The following is a 6212-nucleotide window of genomic DNA, read 5'->3' as shown; positions in this document are numbered from 1 at the left end:
TTAATTAAAGATCTTTATTTATTTATTCATGACACACACACACACACACACACACACACACACACACCAGAGAGAGAGAGAGAGAGAGAGAGAGAGAGAGAGGCAGAGACACAGGCAGAGGGAGAAGCAGGCTCCCTGCAAGGAGTCTGATGCGGGACTCGATCCCGGGACCCCAGGATCATGCCCTGGGCTGAAGGTTGGCGTTCAACTGCTGAGCTACCCAGGGACCCTAACAGAATCATTTTAAGTTGAAGAAAGAATAAAATTTTTTTTACCAACACTGCTCATTGTTCATCTTCAATGGATATTCCAATAGACGTAATCTTCTGTCCATTAGTGAGAAATTAGATTTTGATGTTTCAACTCCCGCTTTGTTCTGTTACAAGCTTTCAGTGACAAATGACTAAAGGCTGTAATTGTCTTGACCTTATCAGTGCTTCCATTTTTAGGAAGCATAGGTTTCCTGGTAGCCATGGCACTCTCCAGCTGCCGAACACAATTTACGGTATTCAACCTCTTTCCCTTAAATTCCCTCACTACCCTAGGCATTGTTGAGAAAGATTCAGCTTACCATGTGGCCTTACTTTTTTAGTATTATTTTCCCTAAAAGAATCACCAAGGTCCTAGGAAAGACGTAGAGAAAGTTTAATCCATCTCCCATGATTAATATTATTACTACTATTACTATTATTTTTCTCTCTGGTCATATCATTTAACTAACTGAATGATAATTTAATTAACAACTTGAATAAAAGATGTTATCTAATACATAGATAGCCATTGCATATTACATGATGAGAAAAGTAGTCAACATCATCCTTCCCTGTGTGAGCACCGCTGATACCATGCGGATAACTTCGCCAGGCCAGTGGATCCACCCCCAGCCACTGAGAGTGTTGGTGGCTAGTGGCTCACAGCTATCTCCTTCAGAGGATTTTTCTGTCAGACCAGGAGCCATCTGTGCTGGAATATTGCACCCCCAGCCCACTCAGGGCAGCCCCCAGCCAACGAGTGACTGATGTGGAGGTACGCAAGGCTAGCCATCTTGTGTCAAGCTGAGACCAGCCCTATGGTATAATTCATACTTCAGAGCTTCCCATGGGATCAGGCTGAAGCTGACTCTGGCTGAGACTACTTTCTTGCTTAGCTTCTCCCCCTACTCTATCTTGTTTCACTCCCTCTCCTTTCTCCTAAGAACACTCCCTCTGTAAGTCATATGTACCCAGTGCTTGTCTCAGGCTCTGGTGTCTGATGCTCCTCCCATAAGCTATTGTGTGGTGACTAATGAAGAGAGGGCTAGTCTGGATGGAGTCACCGTGAAGAATACTGACCTTAAAATGCAAATCCCATGAGAACAGAGGGAATATATCTTTATTTATTAGTGTATTTCTAGCAATTGTGCTGAAATGGAACCATGAGATCAGGCATTGTGTCTCTCAGGGCAAGATTCATGGAGGTCTTTTATGGCCTCTTGTGGTAGACTCTCTTGCCCTTGTCTACTTTGAAATTCTGGCTTTTATTTGTGGGACTAGCCTTCTGCATCTTTTGGTTCAGATGGAGCTGACCTCCCCCCAGCCTAACAAGTGAAGGCAGAATGGATGAAGAATGGGTGATGTAGTTTGAGCTCCTAGAGTCAGCCATGACTGAACGTTAGTTAACCAATAAATTGCTTGTTTATGCTTAAGTTAATTTGTGCTATGTTTACAGTGCAGATGATCTAAACAGTCTAGATAATAACACATGCTTCTACTTATATTTCAAAATATCTTCCCTTTAACCTATCCAACCCCATTAGCAGCCTACATCCTAAGTAGCAGAGGATGAGAGAAGACAGTTTATAGGTGAAACCTTCTGATTTTCACCACCACTTGAGAGATGCTCACCTAGGGGAGGTATATATCCTCAGGCGTCTCATCTGCTGATCACTGTATCCCTGATCAGTACCCAAAACCCCCCACCCAGATTAAAATACAAATTTCCCCTGCTCTCTAAAACCTTTCTTTATGCCAGTTTGCTTTTTATGAAAGACCTACCTGTTTTTTTGCTAGCTGAAAGAAATTTGAAGAGCATTTTTGTTTCTACAAAGTGGTAACGCTTCTTCTATTCACACCGTTTCAGTTTATGCAAGGTTTCATAGGAATGCTCTGTTTTTAGATAATGGGGGAAAGCTTGTATTCTACTTGACCTGTGGGACCGGAAAATACCGAACAGAATCTTGGAGCAATTCTCAAGTATTTACTTTGGATAAGAAGTAAGAGTCATACTGTTTAGATAGATTTGTTTTGAACTGTTCAATAGATCAAGATGTTGATGGTTGATGCTGATGTTTAGTCTTTAACGACATGTAGAACTGGTCAGTAAGATTTGGACATACAAATATTTTCATTCTTAAGCTTCAGTGAACTTTTTTTAGTTCCCATTTCAGTAGGTCTTCAGATGGAATCAGTGAATGAGACACAGCCCTTTAACTCTGACATATTTGTTATAGCTTCCCCTTGAGTTCCCATGTGGATCCAACAACTGGACGTAAAGAATAGGGCAGCTGTACTGTAGTTCTGGCACAAGAGGGGTAACTAAATTCATACCCACTGTACCCTGTGCTCATCGCACATCACCATGAGAGAACTGTGCTGAGGCCAGTGGTGGGAAAACGGACTGGTAAAGACAAGGAGTGCCACTGATTCCTTCTTTAGCATCTTTGCTCTAACACCCAAAACAATTCTCTTTCTAGTCAAGTGCTTAATTTATCAAATCATGTGGAAGCACATAGGAGATTTGGTAACCATTTATTTGGTCCAAATTTCTCCAGCTAAATGCCTGCTAGGACAACAGTTTGCCTGAACCCCGTTTGAATATCTTCCTTCAAAGCATATTCTATTAACATTTTTTTTGAGTTACCTGATAGACTCTGGAAAGATTTTTGTTTGGCTTTGAAAGTAATAAGTGAGAGAGAGGTTGCTTGAGTGGCTCAGTCGGTTAAGTGCCTAACTCTTGATTTTGGCTCAGGTCATGATCTCAGGGTGGTGAGATGGAATCCCTCATCAGGCTCCACAATCAGGGCAAAGTCTGCTTCAGATTCTGTCTCTCCATCTCCTTCTGCCCCTCCCCCTGCCCATGTTCTAAATCAATCAATCAATCAATCAATCAATCAATCAATCTTAAAAAATAAAAGAAAGTGGGATAAATTAAATACAAGTCAGGTTAAAGGAGGTGTTCAGTAAGGAATCAGTTTTTAGAGGTGAAAAATAGAGTGATGAATATTCCTCAGTAACTGAGTGGAAGAACCTAGGAAGAATTCAGACAAAGAAATGACAAGAAATAACTATTTGTGGGACAAGTTTCAGTACATGTATCTTGGCAAAAAAGAACAAGAAAGAAACAATCCAAATGTCCACCCATAGATAACCCAATTATAGGATAGCCGTGTTCTGGAATATTATTTTGCTATAAAAAGAAATGAAGTACTGATATATACTCCAATGTGGATGAACCTTGAAAACATCATGCTGAGTGAAAGAAGCCAGACACAAAAGGCCACATACTGCAGCATCCCACTTATATGAAATACTTGGAACAGACAAATCCACAGAAACAAAAAGCAGATTGGTGGTTGCCAGAGGCTAGGGGAAGGGGCAGCAGGGGGAAAATTGCTTAATGAGTATGGGATTTCCTTTAGGGACAATGAAAATATTTTGAAACTAGAGATGGTCAGTCAGTGCACAACATTGTGAATTTTGCTAAGTGCCACTGAATTTAAAATGGGTAATTTTATGTCATGTGACTTTCTTCTCAACTGCAGGATAACAGGATATTCTCCCACTATTATCATCCACATTTAGGAAGCTGGGCAGGAGTAGGCATAGTTTCTGGGTTTGGCACTGTGGCTTTAGTGGAGGACTGCAGGAGCCTTTGGTCTGTGGTTTGATCAAGACTGGCAGCCCTCCAAGGACTCCTGTTCTGAGCAGAGCTTTTGGGCAACATAGCCTTACCACCTGGTCTTTGCCTTGAGCAGATCCCAACATGACATTCACTGATTTGGATGGGGGCCAACAGAGGTGGGGATGACAGTTTGAAGGAAAGAGATGCAAAGTTGCCAGAGGACAGTGAGCGACTAAGGATAATTCACTAGATGCTTTCACATGCTCTCACTGCTACTGATGGGAATGTAGATTGAGGCAAACATTCTAGGAAGCAATTTAGCTATGTGTTCCCAAAGATCATCCTAAAATGGTCATGGTTTTTTACCTAGTTTTTGCATTTCCATCAGTTTAGGAAATGGATGATTAGTTAGGCAAAGAATCAGCTATATGGAGGCTCATCTCACTGTTATTTATTATAACAAAAAATTGGAGACAATCTAAGGCCCAAAAAAGAATTATTATGTATTTATACAATGCAATACTGCTTAAGTTATTGAACAATATTCATTTATTATATCTATCATTTTTTAAAAAGATTTTATTTATTTATTCATGAGAGACACACAGAGAGAGGCAGAGACATAGGCAGAGGGAGAAGCAGACCCCCTGCAGGGAGCCCAATGCGGAACTTGATCCTGGGACTCTGGGATCAAGCCTTGAGCTGAAGGCAGACGCCCAGCCACTGAGGCACCCAGGTGTCCCATCACTGTTATTTTTAATCATGGTTTTTGTGGTCAGAAATTTAGACAGGAAAAAGTAGAGACGGCTTATCTCTGTGATGTCTGGGGCCTCAGCTGGAGAATTTAAAGGCTGGAATCCTGTGATGGTGTTTCCTCACATATTAGCAAATGCTGATAACCAGCTAGGGCTCAGCTGGAACATTCACGTGAAGCTTTTCCATGTAGCTTGGACTTCCTCATGATATGGTGGTTTGGTTCCAAGGTAGAAAAGAAAAAAAGAGGGGCACCTGGGTGGCTCAGTGGTTGAGTGTCTGCCTTCAGCTCAGGTCGTGATCCAGGGATCCTGGGATCGGGTCCCACTTCAGGCTCCCCACAGAGAGCCTGTGTCTCCCTCTGCCTATGTCTCTGCCTCTCTCTATGTGTCTCTCATAAATAAATAAATAAAATACTAAAAAAAGAAAAGAGAGCCAGGCAGAAGACATGTCACCTTTTATGATCTGACTTGGATGTCACACAGCATCAGCTATGCCTCATTTGATTGATTGTGGCCAGATTTAAAGAGAGGCAACAAAGAGTCCACCTCTTAATAGAGGCATGTCAATGTCACACTGTAGAAGAGCTCGTGGTGTGTGATATATTCCAGTGTGGGCATCTTTGGATAACATGGTGTCACTCTAACTAGTCATATCCTAAAAGAATATCTAATGGCATGGGAAAATGTTTGTAACATGTTAAGAAGTAAAACTCAGATTACAAAACAGTATGTACAGTATAATTCCACTCTGAAGGAAAAAGGTATAGATGCAAAATACGAACAGTGGGGTTCATAAGTTCTCTAGGTTGTGGGGTAACAGTTTTATTTTCTTCTTTATGCTTTTCTACATTTTTCAAAATATCCACAAGCATGTTGTCAATTTTGTAATTAGATAATTAAAACAAAAAATAAAAATACCTAATATATGTTATTTTCAAAGGAATGTGACACTCTGCCTTGGGGTACTTCAGAACATTTTTACCTTAGGGTGTCAGGGATCCCACACCCCACTGCCCTCATACCCCTGAGACTCACTCCCAGAGTGCTGGGCTTTCTTCATCATGAAGGCCAAGCTCCCAGCTGGCACTACTGAGTCCATTCTTGCCCTCATTTGATGGACTTTTCTCAACTTGCTACCCTGCTTTTCTCCTCTGTCTTCAATCTCTTCTTTGTTATTAGATCTTTCCTCTCTGCTTACAAATATTCTCAAGTGACCAAACCTTAAAAACTAAGATGCTCGGGATCCCTGGGTGGCGCAGCGGTTTGGCGCCTGCCTTTGGCCCAGGGCGCGATCCTGGAGACCCGGGATCGAATCCCACATCGGGCTCCCGGTGCATGGAGCCTGCTTCTCCCTCTGCCTGTGTCTCTGCCTCTCTCTCTCTCTCTGTGTGTGTGACTATCATAAATAAATGAAAATTAAAAAAAAAAAAACTAAGATACTTCTCTGACCTCAAGAACTACTCTCTCTGTTCTGGAATGAACCACCTACACTGGCTTTCTCTATCCTTGCCTCTAATTCTTCTCTCAATTCTCCACAGGCCTCACCACTCAACTTAAATTACTCCATAAAAGGTTGCC

This window comes from Vulpes vulpes, chromosome 11 (genome assembly GCF_048418805.1).
Source record: "Vulpes vulpes isolate BD-2025 chromosome 11, VulVul3, whole genome shotgun sequence".
NCBI lineage: Eukaryota > Metazoa > Chordata > Mammalia > Carnivora > Canidae > Vulpes > Vulpes vulpes.
This window is presented reverse-complemented; position numbering follows the sequence as displayed.